This window comes from Microchirus variegatus (assembly GCF_963457635.1).
Source record: "Microchirus variegatus genome assembly, chromosome: 22".
NCBI lineage: Eukaryota > Metazoa > Chordata > Actinopteri > Pleuronectiformes > Soleidae > Microchirus > Microchirus variegatus.
This window is the reverse complement of record NC_139823.1, coordinates 10,621,298-10,649,024: the sequence shown is the minus strand read 5'-3', so window position 1 is coordinate 10,649,024 and position 27,727 is coordinate 10,621,298. Positions and strand designations below refer to the sequence as shown.

The following is a 27,727-nucleotide window of genomic DNA, read 5'->3' as shown; positions in this document are numbered from 1 at the left end:
GAAATGCTATAATAATAGTTTTTTATTTACAATGTTTATAACATGTAAAAACGGGGCTAATAACACACAACTGGACAACGTGTGGGTTTGAGACAGAAAAGGCTCCGGTGTCGCCTCTGCTGTATGTTATAGAATAATACGTCTGCATTATTGACATCTTATTCAAAGTAATGAATAGAAAGTAAAGTTCCACATACATGCGCAAAAAGGAAAAATCCTTTCTATGATTTCTGGATTTTCTGCAAGCTGCATCACATATGATCTTCACAGCCTCAGGATATCTGCCGTTTTACTCTTCTCTCACACGGTGGGAGGCCGAGACAGTCGGTCCACTTTCTAAAAGCCTCCTGCCGTCCACTAATCACGTTGACCGCCAGCTACCAAATTAAAGCTGTCACCGCCGCCGCTGGACGCCGCTGGTCAAAGCCACGCGGCTTCCAGTAGTTAAATAGATCCGCCACGAGGGGCCGTTCTTATCATAGTGCGTCATGCAGATGCTGCCATTCCATGAAGGCACCCGTGACTTTATTTTTTTCCCGCTAATTTTAGCTTCTTTTTGTCTTAAATCAAGAATTAATATTACATTCGCTCATATAATATGGTGTTTGTGTGTTGCTTATGTTATTTCATAGAGTGCAATAATAATAATAATAGAAAAAAATAATCATAGAAGCACAGAATCTGGAATGTAGCACTGACGTAAGTCCAATATATTTTGGACACGATCCTTTTCATTTTTCATTTTTCATTTCATTCAGTGTAATCAAAAAGGATAAAAATTTATGAAACGTGGATTATTCCCGCCTTTCCAACGGGCCTCGAACGCACCACATGACACTTGTTGTTTTATAGATTGAGACTGAAAGGTAGAGTGAGAAAATTAAAGGTGCATTATGTAATAAATCTAAAGCAACTGGCCATTAAATCCTCCTAATATGTCGCAGAGACTCAGGAATAATGTTCATATAACATATTACAAATATTTGCATTAAAAAAAAGTATTTAGCAGACTGCAAATCATGTTTTGGCATGTGGCGCCACCTACCGCCGTCTACCAATCATTGCAGTCGGTAGATTCTCAGCTGCCGAGCAACCGCGGGTTGCCAGTTACATCAGAAAACGAAACCTAAAAGAAACTTGGTATTTTGAATTTGAATGTAGTAACCGTTTTTGGCCACATTCTTACATATGGCGCCTTTAACTGTTTATCTGTGAAGAAACTGCACAAAATATGGGGAGGAGAGGCTACAGATAGAGTGGAGATGAACTCTGGGTACTGATACTGTACAGTGTGTGGGTCTTAAATTGTATATACTTCGCTTTTTCTATCAGCCATGCTCCCCAAACAGTAGTTTAGCTGAAGGAAGCATGACACTGAGGAGGCTGAAAGTGTTTTAAAACTGCACAAATTTGAGTATAAAGTTCACCCATTTCCATACGGTTTATTAACATTATATTGTAGCTTCACACGGCAATGCACTTGTTTCTATATCCACTCCGTCTTTAGTGTATTTTCCATAATGCAGCTGTGATGCAGCTCAAAGCCTATATAATAAACTTTAATACAGTACAAGGCTCTAGGGCCTAGGGTACAACCTCCAGCAGACACGCCGTATATCAAAAATAAGCATATTGAAATCATTTAAAAGTTGTTGAATGTGCAGCTCTCCGAGAAGTTTATTGAGCTAAAAGGCTCCCATGAGTCAGCCACAGAAAAAAACAGAAAGAAAAAAACCCGGAACGCTCCCTGATAAAGAATCGAGCGTCTCTTCTGTAAATCACAACACAGTTAACTTAACACGGTCGCTCTACATATAAATGAAATGCAAATATCAGATGTGGCGTGGTAAAAAGGGATTTAATTAAGTACATATCTGTGTATTTCCCTTGCAATTAAACCCCGGTGGAGTCCTCCAGCGGTTCAGACATATTACAGAATTTCTCATGTCAGAGGCTGATGCTGCAGCCTATTAGCCTATCCACAGGCACATGGGGGGGGGGGTGCGTGGAGAGGAATTAATATTTTGTAGAGACTTTATATTTCAAGAAGCATTATGGCTGCGAGCTTGTTTCTTCAGGCGCGCACACCCACAGGAGAGTCTCCATGACCTCGGAAAGGGAGGCTGCAGCAACTAATGACTGTTCACTGATTATTTAAATAATTAATCAGACTGGAGCTTGTGGTTGTTTTAGGCATGTGCTAACAAACAAACCGAGGAGTCCAAAACAAACAGACTGGAAAGGGCAAAAAAAAAAAAAAACGGGCCGTAACTACCAAGTTGTCTAGCAGAGGGCGCTGTGAGCACAGCTTGGCCCACGTCCGTGTGCTCTTTGCTCACCAGAAGCAGAAAACAGAAGACAATCACAACACCAAAGTATCAGAAATATGGCATTTTGACGAATAAATCCATCATCCGTTCATCTTCTAACGATTTATCGTCCACATAAAGCGGTCGCTGGTGCCAATCCCAATTGACGGCGCACCCTGGTGCACATTCAGTCCATCACAAATCGGCCACAAAGAGCCAAACCACCATCCGTCCTCACACTCACACCTCGGTCAATTTAGAGCGACAAATAGAAATCGACAAATAAATTAATCAGCGATCTCATTTTGCCACTGATTTTTGACAACAATGTCAACTAATCGTTGCATCCCTGGACCGAGGAGGATATCACATTGATTTTTTTATTTTTTTTTTAATCTCTTGTAGAGTCAGCGTAGCAAGCATAACTAAGCATTTCTTTACTTTAACCTTTCATAATATTTAACGATTTCCTTTACGAGGACACAAAGTTCTTGTCATGACGTGACTGTGTACACAGATGTTGATCTCCATTGAGGGGAGAGGGTCGCACCATTAGTCATGCCACAATCTGAGCTGTCAAGAATTTACCGTCATTAACTGACTCAAACAAACAAGGTGGAGGTCAGGGTTTTAAGGTTCGAGCATAATGTCTTTTTACAGCTACTGTTCATGAATCTTCCCATTGCAGTCTTTTTTTTTTTATTATTTAATGCATCTGCATAATTTATACATCTGGCCCCAGGACTCTTGTCTAACTGTGCATGACTGCGAGGATTTGAATAAGTGTTTTAGGACCCTCTGCCTCCAGTGTTAACAGCAGTAGGACCCAGATCATGGACAGTGATTAACATTATATGTGTGTCAGGGCAACAGAAGACCCCGGAGTGTCAGACCCAAACCTTTGAACCTGACTGCAGTCTGTCTGCTGACACATGCTCGCGTGAACTCACACACACACACACAGACACAAGGTGTAACCTTAAGAAGAATCTAAATACTAGGGATGGGAATCGGTATCGGTCAGTATCGGTATCGATCCAATACTGGATCGGACAGTAAAAATGTTTGGCTTTTTATTTCCTCTTATTTTCTGTACAAATGTGTTGTTAACAGTTCATAACGGTCTAAAATGACTGTATCGGACTAATATCTGTATCGGTAGATACTTAAATAAGTTGAATTGTCCCATCCCTACTAAATACCTCCAAACAAATTTAAGGTGTAGAAGGTGTAAGAAATTGACGTAATAAAGCTAGTGCTGGGCGCGTAAACGCGATAGCGGTGGCTAACGACGTCAACGTTAACACACGTTAACGCATTTCCATGAAGACTGACCATGTTTACGTGACTCCAGATTGTTAAAATGAGTCTCTAAAGTAACGCTAAACGTTAAAAACAGAGGCACACATATGCAAGTACACGGGTACGCTGGTTATTTGTAGCGCTGCTCTTTTCGCTTAATAAACTAATAAACTCTCCAGTTCAAATGTAGGCGCGCGCTAAAGGAGCTAACGCAGCTAACGGAGCTAACTGATAAACGGTGCCTGGACTCCCGTGTCGCGGCAAGTAAACATGACGGTGTAAGAAAGTTGTAAGACATTTATGTAATAAGACTGGGCGCGTTAACGCGATAGCGGCAGCTAACGGCATCAACGTTAACTCATGACGCATTTCCATGACGACTGACCAGAAAAAGACGCGCTTGACGTCATGTTTACGTGAGTCCAGATTGTTAAAATGAGTCTCTAAAGTAACGCTAAACTTTAAAAACAGAGGCACACATACGCAAGTACACAGATACGCTCATAATTTGTAGCGCTGCTCTTTTCGTTTAATAAACAGACCGCTCCAGTTCCACTGTAGGCGCGCTAACGACGCTATAGGAGCTAACGGAGCTAACCGAGCTAACTGGTAAATTGTGCCTGGACTTCGCTGTCGCGACACGTAAACATGACGTCACGCGCGTCTTTTTTCCGGTCAGTCGTCATGGAAACGCGTTGTGCTTTGTTAACCTAGTGCCCAGCACTAAATAAGACATAAAATGACCACAAAATGTCATTAGTGAGGTTTTCAGGAACGTTTGTCTTTCATATTTCTGACTAACCATTTCAAATGCTAAAGGTAGCCAGCTGTTGTACATATTTTACACATATCACCCTTTAAAGCACACACATTATCGGCCACATCATTTACAATTGAGCAAAATCAATGCTCTATATTCATCACCCGCACAAAGACACTCGGGACTGCAGGTGAGCTGAAAACAAAAACTCCCAGGCTATCTGGCTTTTCCAATCTCCCCCGTTAAAACATCGCCTAATGACAGAGCGAGGGAGAGGAAGATTTTTAATTAGTCGGCAGAGGAAGCTTCATTAAATCTCTCCGCTGGCTTCTTCCATCCTGCCAGGCACTGTTCTGATACAAAACTCCCACTGCCAGGTAGGACTACATAATGACAAGTGGAAGTCAGTTAAAGGTACCGCTCAGCTCACACGGCTGACGGCTTGGCCATTTTCCTGGTATATGGGGGGCATAAATCTTCGCACTGTCGATGGCGCTAATTGAGTTGTGTTCTTGAGCGATGCTGTGCGACATGTTGTCATTAATGTTTATCTGGCGAGAAGGTCATCTGTGCTTGAAAATGTTTCAGGTTTTTTTTTTTACATATATATTTATATCATCAATCCTGATAAATGTACAAAGTGAGATTATGTTAACCTTTTGACCGTCATGATAATCAGGCTGCCTGGATTTGTGCTTCCGCACCTTTTTCGCTTCTATATCCAAGATAACTTTCACTTTCGATATCACTTTCTTCGGGAAAGGGTTTTTCAAGGGTTCTTGGTAACACTAATGGTTCCAGTAAGAACCATTTTAATCCAGAGAACCCTTTAAAACCCCTTTCCTGTATAAACGGTTTTAAAAGGGTTCTTGGTGGAACCCTTAAAAAAGGGTTCCAGGTGGAACCTTTACAACAAGGTTCTACCTGGAGCCAAAAATGGTTCCCCTATGAGGATTGAGGTTAAGTGCCTTGCCCAGTGGACACAGTGGCATGTAGACCCTTAGAAATAAAAGTGCTAAGTAGAGCCATATAAGGTTCTTCGGCTTGTCCTCATAGGAGAACCCTTTTTGAACCATTAGTGTTCCCAAGAACAAACCCTTTATTCAAGAAAGGGCTTTTAAAGGGTTCTCTGGATCAAAATGGTTCTTACTGGAACCATTAGTGTTACCAAGAACCCTTGAAAAACAAATGGTTCCAGGTAGAACCTCAGCCCTTGTAGAAGAACACTTTTGGAACCCTTATTTCTAAGAGTGTAGACGAGTGAAGCCATGAATCAAACCCACAACAAGGCAACAGGCTCTACCACTGAGCTACAGACACCATGTTGGACGTCTTTCCAAACTTGACTCTGCCATAAAAATGTATTCATTTATTTACTCAGTGTTGCTAACGAAAATGCAAAAGTTGAGGAAAAAAGTTTCTTATACTCTTAAGTTTTCAGAATGGCCAATTAGTGAGGTTGTCTCGAATGGTAAAGAGAACGGATGAGAAAAGATCTTGAGTATTTCTTTTAAAAAATGGAGCATGAATAACAGCCAATTTGCAAAGGGGAATAAGTCAGATAATATATAGCATATGTGAATCAGATAAAGATGAAGCCATCAACCACTACTTTCTGAACGTGGTTCTATAAATAGCACAAACACCTCTCGCATCTGTCAAAGGAAAACAGCAACACACACACACACACACACACACACACACACACACACACACACACACACACACACTTTCCCTCTTCCAATAATCTTGCCACTTTTCTGTTCCTCTGCCAGCCATCACAGTGCATCACTTTATCCCTCTTTCAAAGCTCCCAAGAGACGAGTGTTGCAGAGAGAAAAGTGAAATGACAAATTCCTATTGCTGCCTAATTGCATGGCTGAATCGATCCTGTAATAGATTCCTTCTGTGTGACATCCAGTCTCTCTCTCTGACAGCACTATCAGACCGACAAATCAGAATACCGAGCGCGTTCTCTGTTTGCGCGCGTTTCTATGGGCTGCTCGGCCTTCAACGTGGCAGCCGCCGGACAGCCAGACATCCGTGCGATCACTTAGACTGAAGAGAAAGGCAGATTGAGGTTCTGAAATCCATGCTTCCAATCATTTTTCCTGGAAAAGATGAGACTATATGAGACAGAAAGTGATGCAAGTGAATGCTGGAAGGATCTTGTGTGGAATGGAATAAGATTGCATGTATGAAGAATCCTTCACAGTAAATGTGTTTATTAAACGTATTTTTTTTTGTTTGTTGGCAAATACAAGAGGTTCTGCTCTCATACGTATGGACTTCTTCCATCATTGTTTGATCATCAGTTACCCTGTTTGCAAGACTGTGATGGTGCTGGAGCAACAACAATAAACATAAACCGTAAAATAGAATTGCTTTTGTTCAAATTCACCAGCATCTGCAGCATCTCTGTCAAACACCTGTTTTCCAGTGGGCAAAACCTCCCAAGCACCTAAACAGCTGCAAGCCATTTCCAACAGAGGTGTAAAACCCCTTCTAATAAACCAACTGCTGCAAATGTTTTTTTGCTCTTTTTTATCCCCCCCCACCCCCACCTCTCTTTTCCTTGGGATCCAGCTGGAGGTCTAAAAAAGAGGCTGAGGACTCTCAGCGTAGTGGAACCCACACAGAGGCTGCAGACCTAAGTGCCCTCCTGTTTCCTCTGGCCAGCGACAGAAAAAACCTTTTATTTCCTCCCTGCAGAGGAAAGTGCAAACGAGAGAGGAGCCTTTTGCGAGAGGAGCTGTGCGACAACGATTTTGAGCCACACGTGTAATCGTATATTATTGTTTATTTTTTCCACTGCCCATTTACCGGAAAAACCAAAAAGGATACCAAGTTTACGGTAAAAAAGAAAAGATAAAAAAAGACACCAATATAGACACGCATGGTCCTCCAAGTGGATTAAAAAGGAGTATAATAACCTTAAGACATGGAAATGATACGTGGCTGAATAAAAGTCAACAAGAGACTATGAGGTCGGCTTGAGGCCATGACAACTTTTCTGGTTACCTACCAAATGACAGTGGTATTACTGTTAATGTTCCTGCTATTTAATCAACTATATCTGGGTTGAGTTGTTAGAAATTAACGTGCATTACAATTCCCTGGTTGAGCATCGTCTGAGATTAGATTACATTAGATTCACCTGAACAGGAAATTCATGTCGCAGAAGCAAAAGGACATAAATAGAATAGAGTACAATACAATATAATAGACTGGAACACAAGTGTGGTGCAAAGTATAGAATAAGATACATTAAAGTAAAACAAACTGCAACATCACACTGATTGGGACTAAATTTCTGGAATTGTGGTCTCGTGGAACTCCGCAAAAAAAAAAAAGTCAGCAAAAAGTTCTATTCTTGGCTCCACAGTGCAGCACAGAGTGCTACACAAACTTCCAGCCTCAGAGGATTTATCTGTCCAGGATACATGTTATATAACGGCAATGTACCTGCTAGAGCCTGCAAATGATCATTTTTCCAAATGCTAACTGCTGTCAGCTCCCAGTAGCCTCTGTGGCTGATGTCATTTCCACAGTGCAGCACAGAGTCCTACACAAACTTGCAGCCTCAGAGGATTTATCTGTCCATTTTTTTTTTTTACCTGTTTAGTTACTGATGCATGATGTACATAAGGAAAATGTGAGATTTTGGATGTCCCGATGTTGTGATCATTGATAATTTCTCTTTCAAAAGACAATCAAAAAAGTGAAAAAATACACTTCCTTGCCCTACTGGCCATCTGAGTCCATGAAAAAGAGATCAGTATCTGCTGGATTAGAGAAGGCACACACACACACACACACATGCACACAAACACGCACCCAGGATGAAACAAACTGATCCCTTTCATATTCCCACACATGAACTGACCCCCCAGTGACTTCTGCACCACTGTAACTAAGACTGTTTATGTGTGTGTTTGTTCTCTTATCTGGTCTGAGAACCACAGCAGCTGCTGGAGTTTTGCACCTTTCAGTGTAATTTCTTTTTAAACTTGGCCTGAATTAAAGGAGAAAAAGACAGTGAAACAGGGAGAGTTACCTTGTGTGTGTGCAATGTGTGTGTGAGCGAGGGTGAGAAAGACAGAGGGCAGACTGGAGTCAGGTTCAAAGGTTTGGGTCTGATGCTCTGGGTCTTCTTGTGCCCTGACACACACAGAATGTTAATCAGTGTGTGTGATCTGGTCCTGCTGCTGTTAACACTGTGTAGACAGGGGCTACTTTAAAACACTTATTCAAATCCATGCCGTCATGCACAGTTAGACAGGAGTCCTGGGGCCAGACGTATAAATTATGTATATGCACAAAAAAGAAAGGCTACACTGGGAAGTTTCAATAGATAATGTGCTTCAACTAGGCTTTACCTCTGAACTATTATGAGTCATAAAAAGGTCTGTGAGTTTTTTTCTGCTGTCAAATGCATTTTATTACTAAGTGTGGGTGGTGGTGGTGATGTTCTCCTAACAAGAGCCTCGTGTATATATCTAAGTGTTTATAAGACAACAGGGTTTATTACACACTTTGAGCAGCGCTACATTTCCAGGGCAGCTGAGGTTGATGTGTCTGAGAACGGGACGTCAAAGAGATAATTACATCAAGGAGAGCAGTTCTCATGTCAACAGTATGAGCCTGACACACACAAGTGAGCAAATAACATGCCAATGTGTGCGATTTGATGCGCGCGCACTGCAGTTCAGCCACTGGTGACATGTTAACGTGATCAAATCAAAGAAATTAAGAGTATAAAAGAATGGGAAGATAATTTGTAATTAGAACTAAAATTGTGACGATGTAATAGTGAAATGAAACTGAAAATGCAAGGAAAGTAGCATCAGTGCTATAGAGCCACTTCACCCATAATATATGTATATATACGTATATACATATATAAATACACATACACATACACATAAATATATATATATATACTTATATACATATATATACACACATACATACATATATATACACATATATACATACATACATATATATACATACATATATATATACATACATATATATATATGTATATATATATATATATACGTATATATATATATACATATATATATATACACACATATATACATATGGGAGGCTTGCCTCATTCCCACAACAACAGGAAGTTGGGATTGAAACAATTAAATACAACTGACAAACAATTTGACGTCAAAGTCACTCCCTTCAAAGAAAATATAACCCCTACACTGCTCTTTACAGTGTTTCTGTCAATTATAACATGTTTTATGAATCAGAGATCTGAAAAACAAGTTCCAAGAGGAAAAAATGGGTGAAACAGCCCTTTAAGACCATATATCTATGATAACTAAATAAAGATGTAACACATACAGTGTTTCACTGTTTGACTGTGTTTTCAGCCTTCCCACACGTCCGGAAAGCATCATGTCAGGGAGGTAATGGCACGAAACATAATAATTATAAACACCTTCATGGTTCTCTTTCATCGTCACACCTTTATTACACCTCTTTCACTCCGAATAAAGACAAGGAGAACACTTCACTGATAGAGACAGAGGCAGATCAATCCCCCGTAAAACAAGCCGCATTGGTTTATAAATCAGGTCTCCATTCCCTGCCTCTGGTTGCCCAATAAGCATACATCAGCTTTAATGTAAGGCGTGGGGGGGGGGGGGGGGGGTGAGCTGCCTGCTCGCTGTAGCTGCTGATAGATAAGTGCACACAAACGCACACAAAATATGAGAAAGAATAATGTAGAAATTGTCGATAAGATTCAGCAAGACGGAAAAAAGACTCCAACACACACACAAACACAAGCACTTATACTCCAGAAAAACATTGGCAGATTGCACATCGACAAAAAGTCGGAAAAATACGAGGAGGAAACAGCACACATGCACACACACACTCGCACACTTATAATAAATGCATACAATTGCAAAGTGCTCTTTGTCTCTGTAACCGTTGGCCTTTTCTCTGATATAAAACGCCTCTTTGGCTTTTCCGAGGTGATACAAAATTGAGCATGAACCATCTATTTGACTAGTTACTGAAGCCTAATGGTGCAGAGTGTTACCATTACAAAGATTAATGGCAGTTTGAAATGGCTCCACAAAAGGCAATATTCCAGTGCTCAGCTGATTTGTAGCCGAGCACCACCACTTAAATCACAACCTCAAACTGTACCAGAGTGGACCCACAAAAAGTTATCCTTCAAAATGACTCTGCGTTCATAGTTGTGCATGCAGGAAATATTTTACCTGCACACTTTTTTTTTTCATGCATTCAGCTTTTAGTTCTCCCATCACCATGTTTTTCCAGGTCAGGACTTTATCCATTAATACTGTTACATAAAGTGGAATGACTGAATTTTACCCAAGAGGAAGGTGTTAAACCTAGGCGAGATTAGCTGTAGCTGTAGTTCCACCGTCATTCATCTCACCTGGCAAGATGAACGGACTGCATAAATATTGCATTGCCGGCTGCCAACACTCACGGCTCATTGAGGGATGTGGTGTTCATGTTTAATGTCGCTGGCCGAGGACCAGCAGCATTTCAGCATTCAGATCTATGCCGGTCCCTATGCACTGGTGATAGTGCGTCTCTGCTACGGCACATTTTGTAACTGCTGCAGAGTGTGTTCAGCTTATTACTTGAACAACACATGGCCATAACCTCTGGAAAACTTAACTACAACAACGTGCCCCTGCACATTCAGAAGCAAGCATGTGATGTGTGTATTATACCTCTTGCGATAACTACATCAAATTCACATAATGTATTAAAGGACTCATATTATACCCTATTTCTCCAAGTTAAACTGGTAAAACAAAACTTAAGGGATAGGAAATGACATCAGCCACAGAGGCTACTAGGAGCTAACAGCAGTTTGCATTTGGAAAAGTGATCATTTGCAGGCTCTTACAGGCACATCGCCATCACATGTATCCACTGGACAGATAAATCCTCCGAGGCTGGAGGTTTGTGTAGAACTCTGTGCTGCACTGTGGAGCCAAGAATAGAACTTTTCGTGGACTTCTGGTTTTCGGATACCGTTGCCCTCGCCAGCACTCTCGCGTGTGTTTTACGTACAAAGCGGAGCTCCGCGGGACAACAATCCCCCGGAATTTAACGCATCGTGACGTCCCGGTGAGCGCGGAAGTCAACATTGCGCGTTTTATCTCCTGTACTTAGACTGAGGAGGAGCACAAAAACATGAGCGAGTCGTCTTTTTTCACACTTTGCCGACTGGTAGGACCTCCAGAGTCCCAAATATAAGGATTTAAATGATTAAAAGTGTCTGCTGAGATAGGCACAGCACCCCCCGTGACCCTCTGGTGGAGGAAAAGCGGTAGATAATGGATGGATGGATGGAAAAATTATAGGGTTGTATGCGGGCGAGTAGGTGACATTTCATATTAGTGAATAAGGCACTAAAATATTAATTTAAATGTCACTCAAATGGAGATCCCTTTACCAAAGTCTTTTATGTGACTGAGCCTAATAAAGACCACGGTGTTGTAATGTCAGTAGTGGTTTTTTGAGTGTTCTGCAAGATATAAACAATATTTTCTCCTGTCAATTCGGTTCTATTATTATTATTATTATTTGGAAAATTTGTACAAAAAGTCCATATGGGGTGTATAGTTAAGTGATACTCGAGTACAAATACAGGCTTTACTTTAATGGTGTTTTTATCTAACCCCTAACATTTCTACCTGTAGGAGTATAGCCTTGAATTTCAGGGGAGGTGCAACCCTCCATCATTCCCCCCAACTCCCCAGCTTTCAACTTTCTCACATTTTTAGTTCATCTCGGCCATGAAGAAAACCCAATTACAGCTACTCCGCTTTATCCACGTCCAAAATACTCCTCGTGTGGCTTAAGAACCACGTTTTTAGCCCCCGGTCGATGAAGTTGTCAGCATTAATTTAAACAGATTCCAGCATATTCTGGAAGTTTTTTCTTTGTACGTCTGTATTTGTTGGCGGGGTCAGCCAAAGTTCACACCCCCAAATCCAGCCTGACGGGGGAAACGTTTTCACGCCGCGGTGTTGAGTTCGAAGTGACCCACTTCTGCTAACGCTGCTTGCTGCATTCAACGGCTGGATTAAGTCTATCCACGGGCACACTAGTGCTTGTGCGACTGTGTGTGTGTGTGTGTGTGTGTGCAGCATTTCACTCGTGTGACTAACAAGCTTGGCTGTTGCAGTTCAGCAGATTGAGAGACACCTACTGCTAGTCAAAGCCTTTCGTAGCCCGAGGTCACCAGCTCCCATCATGCACCGGTGCTGCTCATACAGTATATTTAAGATGAGAGAGGACCGGATCAGGGAGAGCATTAAAACAGGTCAAAGCAGAGTCAGATTTTCTAAAAAAAGTGCAACATCTTTGAGTTCAAATCAAACAATAAAAACACTCTGCAAACACACGATAGCTGATTTTTTATATCTTATATCTCAGATATTATAGAGTTTGAAAGACACCCTTAAATGAAATGTATCCATCAAATAAGGACCCATTACTGCACAAATTGCTTGTGTGCTGCCTTTGCATGGATACAAAATATTATTTGGCTGCAAAGTTGGGATCACTGTACATTAGCGTGTGAAGCAGTTCAATGGATGTATTGGATGTATTCATTTCAAACAAACAAACAATGTTCACAGACGTGTTTGAACAAATCCACAGAGAAAAAAAAAAACGATAAGAGATCATCTGAGCAAATTCACTCTCGCGCCAAAACACCTAATAAACGATTTCACTGTGCCTTCTGTTCTGCTAAAACACAACCTCAGGTGTGCCACTCCAACTAAGTTGGCACAAATAGTGTCACCTGGAGCCAGGAAAGAGGTGTAAGTGTAGGTGCAGAGCAGTCAACAACAATATGAAACTGGCAGTGCATATGTCCTTGCGTTATCACCACATATACTGTACACTTAGGGACATGACATGAGAGTCAATTATTTCTGGACCACAACGTAACAAATAAGTCAACCTTTCAACGGCAAAGTTGTATGTTCAATTTTGATTCGTATCAATCATATCGTGGCTCCCGTGCGTCCCCAGAGTTTCTCTCCTGCCTGCAGTTTCCCTCCATACTGACATCAGGCTGTCTGACTTACACTGAGCCCTTCACTCATCTTTGTGGAGCACATCTTTTAAATGTAAATCATGTCTGTTCCACTGAAACCCAACGAGTTCTCCCAACACATACACTGTAAAGCCTATCAGCTCGACGCAATTTTCAGTGTTTTCTGTTCCAGTATCACGCGCTCGACAATCTCGTGCTTCACACAGAACGAGATTAATTTCACATCGCAGTTCACGTAGATAGTACTGTACCGTAGCAGAATGGCTGCAGACTATTTGAGTATGGCAGAAAATGCCAAGAAGTGCCTACTAATTAAGTGCCAACCTTTCAGAAGTGGATTCTACAGCCGAAGAACCCCCGGACATACAGGCGGTTTCACAGGATAAAGGCTTATGCAAGATCACCGAGGCCGAAGTCACGTAGAGGCAGAGCCAGCAGTGATTTGGTAATCGCTCAGAATTCCTCATTTTTTCTTTCATTGTGTAACTTGCGGTGCGCTGCTGCTGCTGTTTTCTTCCTGCTCTCTCTTCCTCGACTTAACAACTTAAGGCAGATTGAGGCACACGGCCACCCACCCTGAGTCTGGTTTTGCTCGAGGTGCTGAGGGGTTTGTGTGAGTTTTTTTTGTGAAGCTGGGAAATACTAAGTCTCTGGAATAATATTATGAACACAATTTTGTGCAGTGGTTTTAAATAGAGTGTATACGATGATCTTTAAAAATATAAATGTGTGTTTTGTTGGTTATAGGCTGGGATGGGGATCGGTATTGGTCAGTATCAATACTGGTCAGGTGGTCCCTATGCACTGGTGATAGTGCGTATCTGCTACAGCACATTTGACTCATATTATACCCCTTTTCTCCAAGTTAAACTAGTAAAACGACAGGAAATGACATCAGACACAGAGGCTACTGGGAGCTAACAGAAGTTAGCATTAGGAAAAGTGATCATTTGCAGGCTCTAGCAGGCACATTGCCGTCATATATAACATGTATCCACTGGACAGATAAATCCTCTGAGGATGGAAGTTTGTGTGGAACTCTGTGCTGCACTGCGGAGCCAAGAATAGAACATTTCGCGGACTTTTGTTTTTTTCGGATGCCGTTGCCCTCGCCAGCACTCTTGCGTGTTTTACAGACAAAGCGGAGCCCCGTGAGACAACAATCCCAGGAAATTAGCGCATTGTGACGTCCGATTGAGCGCGGAAGTCAACATTGCGTGTTTTATCTCTAAAATCACTGGATCGGATGAAAAACTAAAATCTGACCTATAAATCGCATTGCTTCACTCTGCACAGACTGTAAAATCAGCAAAAACATGTTTACTGAGACATGTTTGGGCTATTTAATTCATTTTGGGAGAACAATGATTGTTACACAGTTGAATAATTATGACTAACATTATCATATTGGACTAATATCAGTATCGGTAGACACTCGAGTTTCACAAAAAAGTGGTTTTGTCCCATCCCTAGACATAGGTAAAAGTCGATTCCCTAGAAAAAAAACATGCAAAAGTGATTGTCTATGCAGGTGCGACGCTAACTTTAGTGCTTAAGATGAATAATTATGTGGATGAAGCCGTGGGTCAAGGAGCTCTGACTAATGCACATACAGGCTATCAATATGCATGAGAGAAATCCAGCTACTAATGGAGACATCTTAATTAGAACTTCCAAAACTCCATCACCACCCTGCTCCCTAAAGAGGTCCTGTTTATAAATCATTCCTTCTTTACATGGTCGATGAAACATGTGTATATTTAAATCATTGGCCGCATGAGTATTGAATCGGTTACTTTTACGGTTGCGGGATAAACAAACTGCCACTGAGACAAAACACAGTTAATACTGACGTTGAACCCCGAGTAACCCCATCATATTTTTTTTTTTTCTCCTGGGGAGAAGCTGTCACCAGCTCCTAAAACGTACTTTCATTTATGACAAGTCTGCTCTTCAATCCGATGCCTGTGATGTGTTATCTGGGCCATGTCGTGCTATACATGCACTTTAATGACTAATTCCATCTCTCGGCTTACATACTAAAATAGAACACACATATATCAGGGAAAAGCCGAATCAATTGAAATGTTGCAGTGCCTGACAGGACTGTGCTCCCGGAGGGGGAAAAAAGAAGGAAAGAAAGAAAGAAAGGGAAAAAGAAAGACAGGAAAACATCAGAAGATGTCGCCTGCTTTTGTTTTCTGAGTGGGAGAGAGTGTGGCGCCGAGACAGGCAGAAGCTGTGTGTGTGTGTGTGTGTGTGTACGTGGGGTGCCCGTACGTTCGGGAATTTATTTTTTCAACTGTCTTTGATCACTTCCCCGGCTTTGAAGTAACTCTCGCCGAATGGGATGGGGGTGTGGGGGGGGGGGGGGGGTTGCCAAGCAGAAGTCATTGCAAGTTCACGCCGCAACTAGGACTCGCAGAAACGGCAATCTGCATATATTACTCTCTAAACTGTTAAACGCAAAGAGATGCAGAGATCTCCCGGTGCCCAACAAATCCACCTCTCTGTTTGACAACTACAATTAAATACTCTCCCCCCCCCTTCTCCATATTTGTTCTCAATTATGACTTTAAGAGCAACAAAACGAGCGTCTCTAATGCTCATTAAGTGAGCGATTTAAAGAGACAGCGGTAAGAGAAAGGAACGTTGTCAAAGATCTGCAGGAAAGGAAGTGTCCCCGAAAAATAGTGAGGAAACGTGAAAACACGAGAAAACTACACTCTTAGAAATAAGGGTTCTTCTACAAGGGCTAAGGTTCTACCTGGAACCATTTGCTTCTGAAAGACAGAGGTTTTTCAAGGGTTCTTGGTAACACTAATGGTTCCAGTAAGAATAATTTTGATCCAGAAAACCCTTTAAAAAACCCTTTTCTGGATAAAGGGTTTTAAAAAGGTTCTTGGTGGAACCCTCCAAAAGGGTTCCAGGTGAAATCTTTATAAAAAGGTTCTACCTGGAGCCAAAAAGGGTTCTCCTATGAGGACAAGCGGAAGAACCTGATATGGTTCTACTTAGCACTTTTATTTCTAAGAGAGTATCAACATGCTCGCCTCTTTGCATCAATCAAATAAACACATTTTAGGCATTCAAATATTTTACTCCCACACTACGGTACATTTCTTTAGATTTTGTGCATTTCATCATTTTAAGTGAGCTTAACTTGCTTTATAATCCCCTTAACAGTATCCCATAGCACATACAATTATAACACAACTCACTGTTAAGTTAAAATCAAAAGATAAATGTAAAAAATCCAACTCCTTAACCTCAACTCAGCCCCAGCTCTGATCTCACTCTAATCATAGCATTTCATTTATTCTCCAGCCTCGTTTTTTTTTGCTATGAAAACTGACCAAAATGTGCCGAGCCATGCACAAGAACAATAAGTTGTCAAAAGTAGGTCAGCTATGTGCAACTCCAAACAGCTTCTCCACTCACAGTATGATCTAGATTTAAGGTTATTGCGTCATACAGTATGAGCAGAAGCTCCGACTTGTGTAATATTAACATATTTATAGCTGGGTTTTTTTTTTTTTTCTTCCAGAGAGCATTTAAAAATGGCAACTTCACACATATTTCATAAGTGTAAAATGTCACCGTGTTGGCAAATAGGGATGCAACGATAATAGGAATAACGGTACGATTTTTCTCCGCAGAAAACAGGCTTTACCATTATAATGCATTGGAGTTTTACAACATTAACCTTGATTGGATGACATGTCGGAAAGTTAGATGCAACTCTCCTTTAGCTGTTCTGCTGCTGTTGGGTTACCTTGTGCTGAAAAAACCACCAACCACTCAACTCACTGCTGCTACTACAAGTGGAAATGTTCACGTTTGATTCACTGCTGTACCGGCTTAATGTTTCATTAAGTAACTTCGCCCATTGATTAGCTAATGCAGCCACGCAAGCTGTTACTTAATGCCAGGTGGCAACAAGCATTATCGGCGTAGTTATGTTCCGCCTCGCACATAACGCTGGAGTGTATCTTGTCGCTGCACTGCACTTTGAGCTTTGGCGCACCAGGCTTTTGTTCTGGCAGCTACGTCTGCAGTAATGTGTCATTTTGCTACTGTTGTTCACAGAAAAATATGTGTACTAAGTCTCTGTAACACAGGGTGCAGCTGAGCCTTTATGGTTGAATAAACGTCATGTTTTAAAAAAAAAAAAAAATAAATAAATTGTAAAATTAAATTAGTTTAATAGGCACATCCCTACTGGCAACAATACGACTTACCGACTTTACTCTTATTAAATCGGGCTTCAGAGATAAAGAGCAATCACTGATTCTTCTAGTCCACACCAGCTGAGTGTCACTTGGAGTTGGTGTAAAGCTGTGGCACAAACCACTGACTGTATGATTAGGACCTCACCACCCTCCACTGGCTGCTGCCCACTCCACGACCTTCCCTGGCCTGCTCCAGATGGCACCCATTTTCCACTGTGCCAGTGATCTCTGCTACGCGGTCAACACACGTCAGTGGGAAGAAGAAAGTTTGAGAGTACACTCAAGGTCAGCAGGACTGGAAGACCACATCTTATGCAAGCGATTGCTAATTATTAATACTTTAAAAAAACTTGATGAGGTTGAATGTGAGACGTACAGCAGCCGGTTTACCTTTACACCTTTCTTTACTGCTATATTTATGCAGTATAGCAATATTACATGATATATATTATTATATTATGACATAATATCTGAGTAGGAGGCATTCTAACAAGTCTCACAATTTGTCCTTATTTGTCAAAGCAATTTTTCAGTCTGATAAAAAGTTACTGTGCTCATATGTGACAGGCATAGATTGCCCTAAGCCTTTGGATATGCTTTGAGCATGGCCCGATGGTGTGCATCCTCGTTTTTCCAATTTTTTGGAGGAATGTTTAATTTTCGCTGATTTATCACGCTACACCAGGCAGGTAGAGGCTCATCAGCAGCAGCTGCGCTGTCTGGAGCGGGGATGTGGGAGTGAAGAGACTGTCCTCACAGTGGGTGAGTCATTTTTACACAGTTCACGATTCAGAACATGGTGATATATTGAAACGACGAGGTGTCCATTCACCAAATACGCGAGCACATATTTATTTTGCATTAGCATGCTGCTACTTTGCGGCTAACTTGGCGAACTCGTTCCAGAGGTAAGCTAGCGAGGCTACGATTAGCATTAGAGTAGGGCTAACATAATTCAAACACTGTTCAACCTCATTAGGCACAACGCAAATGTTTTCATTTTCGATTAGCATTAGCGTAGCGAGATGTTGCCACTGTCAACCATACTTCCAACGGGCACTACTACACTACTATGAAATAAAAACAAATACCACAGTCAAGAACAATAGTTGGCAAACATCTTTCCTTCTACTGTACATCAGTTTGTCATGACTCACTTGATATTAAACGTTTTTCTGACTAATGTTTAATGAATGATTTAATTTTCCCCTGAATTGATCATTTCCTTTACACGTTGACAGCTTGTAGTGACACTAAATGAAACGGTGGACTGACAGCAGCTACTTGCACGGGGCATAATTCAAGCAACATCAAGCCTTTGGCAGGGGAAACTGCACGCCTTTCAGCGCTACACTGAGCTTAATGACAACTCAGGGGAAATATGCATTAGCATATTGGCAGCATTCAAAGGGCTTTCAATTATATTCTTTGTGATAGCTGTAAAAACAAAATGCTAATACAATGACTATGTACACAATGAAAGAAAACTAAACAAACAAACAAACTGGTAATCAAGTTCAGTTATGCTTTACAATTTGCTTTTATGTAGACATAAGCACCTTAGCCTCATCCTGATCATCATGCATTTATGTCTGGGAAGCAAGTAAAGTCGGAGAATGTAATGAAACTACATTAGAGACCTTCTCTTTGATGCAAAATTTGTGACAAAAGACATAGTATAGTATGTTATCCAAAATTTGACAAAAAAGTCATACTATAGCAGGTCATCCACAATTTGATCAAAAAGTCATACGATAGTATGTTGTCCAAAATTTGACCAAAAAAGTCATACTTTATTATGTGGTCCAAAATGTGAAAAAAAGACATACTTTAATATGTGGTCCAAAATACAGAATAGTCCAAAATTTGACCAAAAAGTCATACTATAGCATGTCGTCCAAAATTTTGCGAAAAAAGTCATAGTAAAGTATGTCGTCCAAAATTTGACAAAAAAGTCATAGTATAGGATGTCAGGACAACGTAAAAAAAAAAGGGAGACTTATTGTTGAAAACTTCATTCTATGTGTGTGTGTAGATGCTGAAAGAAGTGAAAAAAGGATGTATCTGACAATCAACCATGCACCACCGGCATACAGCCTCTATCTCTGCCTCTCTTTCTCTTCCCAGACAGTCCCAATTAAGCCAGAAGGGCCATGCTTGTTAAACTAAAACCAACCCTTTCTGAAATGTCACAGTGTCTCCCTGCAGTGTGGCCCGTCTGGAAGCAAGCCTAGTGTGTCTGCTTGGGTGTGTGTTTGTTCGAGCGTGTTTGGTGACAGCAGAAATGTTGTGTCTTGCGTTAACACTTTGCGCTTGTTGTGAGCGCCTTAGTGTGTCGGGGTGGTGTGTGTCCACTGTGACGCAAGGTGGTGGTTTGACACATGCTGTTGTGTCTTTGCCCTGGTGTTTGTCCATGTGATTCATTATGCGTGTGTGTGCGTTTGCGTGACATCTCATTTGGTGGACTGACAGGCTGAAGGATACGTACTGTAATTGTTGGTTGACTGTCTTCATGCTGTAATTGAAAATGTCTTGAATCTGTGTGAAACTGCGGGATGTTTATACCGGCATGCCAATTAACATTACCATGGCGGTGCCAGTTACCTGACCAATTACCTTTGTGTTGCCCAACTCAGACACCTGACCGACAGCCACCACTAACTGGATTGAGTAAAATATTATTTCCCAAAAAACAGGATATAAATAAAAAAAAATGTATATTTCGAGATTAGAGAACATCCAAGTTTTTAATTAATTAGAAAATAAAAAGTTCAAATTGTGTTTTTAATTACTCACTAAATTACATCTGTGGTCCATAGAATGTCAGGAAATGGTGAAATATATAATATATCACTCTCTGTCACCCAAACAGAAAGCAGTAAATATATATGATATATAACAGGTCAAAATCTGAAAACCTTAAATTATTTTAAATTAAAGGTGCATTATGTAATAAATGTAAAGCAACTGGCCATAAAATCCTCCTAATATGTCACAGAGACTCAGGAATGATGTTCATATAACCAACTGAACTCACCAACAACAACAGTACAGACAAAATATTCGCATTTTTAAAAAAAATGTGCAGACCGCAAATCATGTTTATGTTTTGAAATCATGTTTTAAGCATGTGGCGCCACCTACCGCCGTCAACAAATCATTGCAGTCAGTGGAGACTCAGCTGCCGAGCAACCACATCTTGGTAGATCTTGGTATTTTGAATTTGAGTGCAGTCACTGTTTTTGGCCACATTCTTACATGAGCCTTGAATCAATTAAAAATTGCCAAAAAGAAGGCAATTTGTTTAGTCACTGATTACGAATGACTGAATCAGTTGCAGTGCTATTTGTTATTCTTACTTATTGTAAGTCTGAATATATGTGGCACAGCATCATTTACAACGTAAATAGACGGCTCACATTTTACTCCAGCCAAACAAGCGAAAGAGCCACTTTGATTTGGCAAATAACAAATGACACCCAGCAAAAAAAAAAAAACACAAAAAAACAAAAACAGGTGCTCACACATATAAATAAACACACCCAAACACACTGTTATTACATTATTCATAGCACTGCAGAGAGCTCTTACAGAGAACCAAACAAACACGCAGGAGCTGCTGTAAAACAGCATCAGTTACATTCTCATACAGGGAAGCAGAGAGAGAGAGAGAAAGAATATAGTCAGTGGGTCAGTGAAGGTGCCATCTTGTACTAATACCCATGTTTGATATGTACAGTATGTGCATTTGTTACCTCTTTGCGACCTTTTCTGGTATAAGCACTGACCTTGTCAAGACAATAGTCCTCATGGAGATTAAAATATGGTTTTAACGAGATGAGAAACTGGTTAAATTGCGTTGTGGTTAGATTAAGGTTAGGGTTAAGCATTAACTGGTTATGGATTAAAGGTGCATTATGTAATAAATCTAAAGCAACTGGCCATACAATCCTCCTAATATGTCACAGAGACTCGGGAATAATGTTCATATAACAAACTGAACTCACCAACAACAACAGTACAGACAAAATATTTGCATTAAAAAAAAATTTGTGGACCGCAAATCATGTCTATGTTTTGAAATCATCATAATTTTGGCATGTGGCGCCACCTACCGCCGTCTACCAATCATTGCATTCAGAAGAGTGTCAACTGCCGAGCAACCGCGGGTTGCCAGTGAAGTCAGAAAACAAATTTTGAATTTGAGTGTAGTAACCGTTTATGGCCACTTTCTTACATATGGCGCCTTTAAGGTTATTTGTTTAGGTTGTTCAAATGAATGGAAGTGTCCTACGAAGAATAGAGACTTACAGTTTATCTGTTTAACCCATAGAACTGAGCATTTAGGCTGCTTTTTTTCCATTACTATGTTAAAATATATATAAGGAGGCTATTAGAATGTGCAATATAGAGCGTCTTATATCCTTTTTTTAAGCACAACCCATAGGCAATCTGATGAAAATTACTTTCTATTAGATATTATATGGACATATAAGATTTTCTTTACAACTATGTTTACTACACCCTACAATGTCCATATAAGGACATATATCATTACCAAGGGTGCACCTGTGGCACTGATCTGTGCCATGTGAGCACTAAGGGTTAAACAATGTCAAAAAAACATAAATCATCAACCTATAAGGTCATGTTTGGGTGCATACTGTATATAAGAGAAAGTCTCCAGGAAGTTATTCTGATTCAAGTCACCGTCTGTGTACTCAAGACATGTCATATCACTTGTCTCACAGACCTGCACACAATGTCAATCATTCTTGTTAGGACTCTGCTTTGACTTTGATCCATTTGGACAGCTGAGACAAAAAACCTGATCCCTGACCTCCACCATAACCAGATAAAGCCCTAACCCTAACCTTCGACGTATAACAAAACCCACACGTTGCCTCTAACATTAACCTATAACTCAGAAATTGGGATGTCAGGTCAAGGCCCTGGTCACCCCATAAGGACTACTGATTCTGACAAGAACAGTCCAGAAAAGATCCTAAATACAAGCCCACACACACATGCACGCATATATACGGTAAATTTTAAGAACAATGCTCAACCTGAAGCAAGTGCACCATAAGTATTGCAACAAAAAATACCTCATAGAGATAAATGGTGTACTGATGTCTTCAAATAGAAGCACTTTCTCTCTCTCTCCCTTGCCTCTGTCTCCATGCCTCAGTTGCCTCTCTGAGGAGGGAACATAAATCACCGAAAGACCTCATTCATAAAGCAACATTTTACTTTAGAGCTTAAAGCAATGTGATAAAATCAGTGATAAAAAAAAAAAAGGCTTAAAACAACCTTGGAAAATCGAAAGAAACGCTTAAAAAACGTACAGTTAACGTGGAATAAAAACACTAACATGACACATCAGCACAAACTCAACAGCATAAGCTCAATGTAATGATTAAACGGCACGAGCCGTGATATTTATAATAGTCGAGAAGCACTCACGGAGCCAACACTTCTGCCAAGGCTGCTCACTTTTACAACATCAGCACCAACAACGTGCAATATTTTTTCCTCCACGGGCCATAATTTACACCCTCAGAAAATGTCTGTTGTTATTTAAACAATACCGCTCACAGTCATCGTTTGGCAACGTCGACGCTACTCACGAACTCAACAGGGTGAAGATCAGAAATGGTTGTATGCTTGTCCATGTGTGTGTGTCCATGCTTGCCACACAAGGCATTGCTCTATTAAACCTCATTAGCACCACTATCCTTTGATCAATGTGACCATCAGGGGGCAGGTGTGGTGTGTGAGCCATCCATCATGCCCATATGTACACATGAGAAGAGAGAGATTGCTCAATTATATTTACACTTAACATCACACCATTAAAAAGCAATTCAGTGTGGATCTGCAACATCACGTTAAGACTGTGGAGTCCATCTTTTTTTTTTTTTTTTTTTTAAATGAGAGGCAATTTAAAGACCTTAACAACTGTTTTAAAGACGTCATCTGTTGAGAAGAACTGCAATTTGCATCTTTTTTTATGGTCTGAATTGTACCTTTATAAATCAAGAATAGAAAAAAAAAAGAATTAAGAACGACCCCAGAGTAAATGCAAAGGTTTCGGGGAACAAATTGGACAGAAAGGGCAAACACAAGTTACATCACCCTGTTGGGCTGCAGTCGTCTGTGCCCAAACAACTCACAAAAATGATGTATTGTCCTGCAAACAAGGAACAAGACGAGGTTATGGATGACGCATTTGCAAAAGTCTATTATGCGATAACGTCATGTGAAATGGTTTTTTTTCAAACCAGTGATGTGTAATTTTGAAGAAAAACAACCATCATAGTACAGATCAAAATCTGAAAATGGTTCTGGTCAAGCTCAAATCAGGCACATTTAAAGTAAATGTGGGCTAAAAAGATGTGTCAATGAGAAGGAGCACATAATATGAGTTACAGTGGTTACACTCTTAGAAATAAGGGTTCCAAAAGGGTTCTTCTACAAGGGCTGAGGTTCTACCATGGAACCTTTTGCTTCTGAAAAACCCTTTCTTCAGAAAAGGGTTTTTCAAGGGTTCTTGGTAACACCAATGGTTCCAGTAAGAACCATTTTTGATCCAGAGAACCCCTTAAAACCCCTTTCCTGAATAAAGGGTTTTAAAAGGGTTCTTGGTGGAACCCTCCAAACAGGAACCAAAAGGGTTCTCCTATGAGGGACAAGCCGATGAACCTTCTACTTAGCACTTTTATTTAAGAGAGTACTACTGGATATGCATTTGCCTGACTGCACAACATGAACATTCAAAACTTCTTCCAGGAAACTGATGAGGGATTATAGCACTACTGTGACCAAATTCATTGAATTTGAATGAAAGGAAAAAAAATATATATTTAGCTTTAACTGGCTGGACGGCATTTCCTTTAAAAGAAAAACAAAAATCTCAGTGTGGAACTAAAGCCCTTTACTGAGATTACAGACAGCTCATCCCCTTCTCTTGGATAAACAAGGTTTTAAGGCAGAATTGGAGTGTTCGTCACATAACTGATTTCCTATGTAAAGGGTTATCTTCAGTTTAAAAAAAAATTAGCCGAATTAAACTAATCAGCATTAAGTGGTTCCAATTTATGTGATGACTCATTTGGAGGAGACACCAAAACAAGACTGCTGTGTGAAGATGGATATTAATCACAAAAACGAAACTTTTAAGGCCCCTTTGTTGTTGTTGTTTTTTTTCCCACTGCTCAACTGAATTGAAGCCAGACAGCTTTATTTTAAGGAGCATTCCACAAACGACGTTCTGTCTCATCACTGTCCACCATGTCTTTTTGAATACCAAAGACCTGGCATGCAATGAATCCTGGGACAGGTTGGTTCCTGATAAAGTTCCAGCCGTTGGATAATTCATGGATCTCCGGATGGAAGGATGCATTTGTAGGCACATTTTGAACAAGTCTTTGAAAGGTTGCTTCACTGATTGATCTTCCAATGCTGCCTCAGAAGGATACAAACTCTGCATTGGATTTTTTTTTTTTGAGACCTAATCAGAATGAGATAATAAAGTGTGCTGACCCAAAATACTATTCTCAGAGAAACCTCAGGATTTTTGTCCAATATGCATCTGGCATTTAACATTTTAGGCTTTGACCATTTACACTGAGTGCACGGGCTGCATGAAAGGCTAATTCCATATCATAACAAAATACGCAACCAGAGACGAGGAAAACAAAGGTCACTGCTGTGTTTAAACACTTTCCAATCATCCGATTTCACTTGAATCACAAATCATTCAAAGCTGTATTTTTTTTTTTTTTTATCAACATAGTCAACCAGCCGTAACATTTAAAGCCCGACTTGGTTGTAAACCGGGGATTGAGGCATTAGCTTAACCCGCCCACCTCAGTCTCTCTCCTTCAGTGCCCAAGGCGCTCCAGCGGTACAAGTGTGTGGAGGCTTTTAATAATAGCGCTTGTTTGAACCCCTGGAACAATAAGCAGCGGCGGCTGCATTTCAGGGCTGACACTGCAGTAAAATGCCATCACGTTGCCCAAAAGGCTAAACTTAACCCAACTGTGAAATCTGGTTCTCGTTGGAAGGAGGAGGAAGTGAGGAAGGAAGACAAATTACTTGAGTTTATAGGGCCACAGGCATGCTGATAGGTGACCCTGTTGTCGTTGTTTATTTTTTATAAATGGGGAAAAAAACCAACACCTTTCTTTTTTGACTCCTATGATGTACCGTATATCTGTATATCCCGCAATGCATGCAACATGGCAACGGGGATGCGCCACACCACACCACACCACGATCTGTAAAAATGAAGTACAATTATGCGTACATCGCAGCCCTGTCTGGAGGAAAAAAAAAAAACTCACTTTACCATCTGTTTTCCCCCCCCCCAAGTGCAAGTTTATCTACCATAGCTAAGCTTCTCCTGTCACACAACAATTAAGGCATGTACTGTATAAGTATAGGGGAAGAATAATAAAGGACCAGACATGAATAAAGTAACCAGTCTGGCTCTAATCACAGCTGCAGTCTCACCCCTTTGGCCTGTTGATTGCAATGCAGCTGTGAGTGCAGCTGGGGAAAACCTCGCCTGACCCGTGTCACAAGATGAATTGTAATCAACTGTATAGGAGGACATCTGGTTCTCCGTGGTCGATGGATGGAGAAAAGCAGGGAGCAGACTTGAAAGCGTTTATTTATTTATTTATTTATTTTCAAAAGAGCTCTACAAGCAAAGTCTTACGGAGGTGTTGGACCGACGGATGGAACAGAATGACACAGTGTGACATTTTTTTTTTGTTAATTTAGTATCCAGAATTCGGTGTTAGGCGGCAATCGTTCTTCTTAACCTTTCCTACATCCATCATAGGTCTAAAATCTGTACTATTCAAGAAGCATCACTATTCAAATTTGTGTCTGATTGCACTCACATCTCACATATATTCATTGACTCGATGCCAGGCGTTCCGAAGGTTTACCCAGTGCTCGACCTTGACGAAGGTGTGCGGTTGTTGTGCAGCATTCTCAGTGAGTGGTCGTGCCCAGTAATAACCCCTAAGCTCAAATCAAAGAGCTGAGGATCAAACTGCTACAATGTCAGCTGGGTCAATCTATCAAACCAGCACAGGACCCCCCGAGATAGCAGTTTTAGAACCCGACTCAATGCAACACCCACACATTTCTCTATATTATATCACACACACTCACAAAAACAACAATATCTTTGTCCTTTGAACATCTTGGGAGAATTTTAACCTAAAGGAAGCAACCAGTCGATTACTCAGCTTAAACATTCATTGCATTTGCATTATTCGATATCCCTGCAGAAACCAAAACCCATCATGATATTTTTTTTTTTTCAACAGTTTAAGTACAGTGCTTGGCAGACCTTGATTAAAACATTATTCATACAAACAAACAAAAACAAACAAACAAACAAACAAACACAGACGCACAATCCTTAACAGTCGGGTCCCCTCAAATGATTTCACCCTGTTCTCCAGAGAGTTAGCGGCGAGCAATAACACGGCGTGAGCGGAGGAAAATGAAGGAGGGAATGAAGTGAGGAGGCAAAATTGCAACAAAAGGAATCTTTGATGTATGAGAGCACAGCAGAGGAGTGAGCGGACAAACAGATCTATTTAACTGATTTATCAGTACTTATGTAAAAATCATCAAAAAGCAATTGATTCCCTGACTAGATTGCTATACTGTGTACAGTGTATACTGTTTTACCATGTTTACAGGAGATTATATGCATGCATCTAGTAGACAGATTTAGTAGAAACATATTAAAAATGAATGGGGAGGGAATATTTCGATAAATACAGTAAGTGACGAAAGCGTCCCCTCATTAACTTAAAGGTGCCATATGTAAGAATGTGGGCAAAAACAGTTACTACATTCAAATTCAAAATACCGAGGTCTTTTAGGTTTCATTTTTTGACGTAACTGGCAACCCGTGGTTGCTCGGCAGCTGAGACTCTACTGACTGCAATGATTGGTAGACGGCGGTAGGTGGCGCCACATGCCAAAACATGATTTCAAATCA

The 27,727-nt window shown here is 40.7% G+C and overlaps 1 protein-coding gene across 2 annotated transcripts in view; it reads right to left on the bottom strand.

The window, feature by feature from the left end:
• Positions 1-27,727, bottom strand: part of LOC310943050 (ephrin type-A receptor 6-like) — a gene marked incomplete at both ends in the record, with an annotated part of 165,300 nt that overhangs the window by 95,887 nt on the left and 41,686 nt on the right. The window lies entirely within an intron of this gene.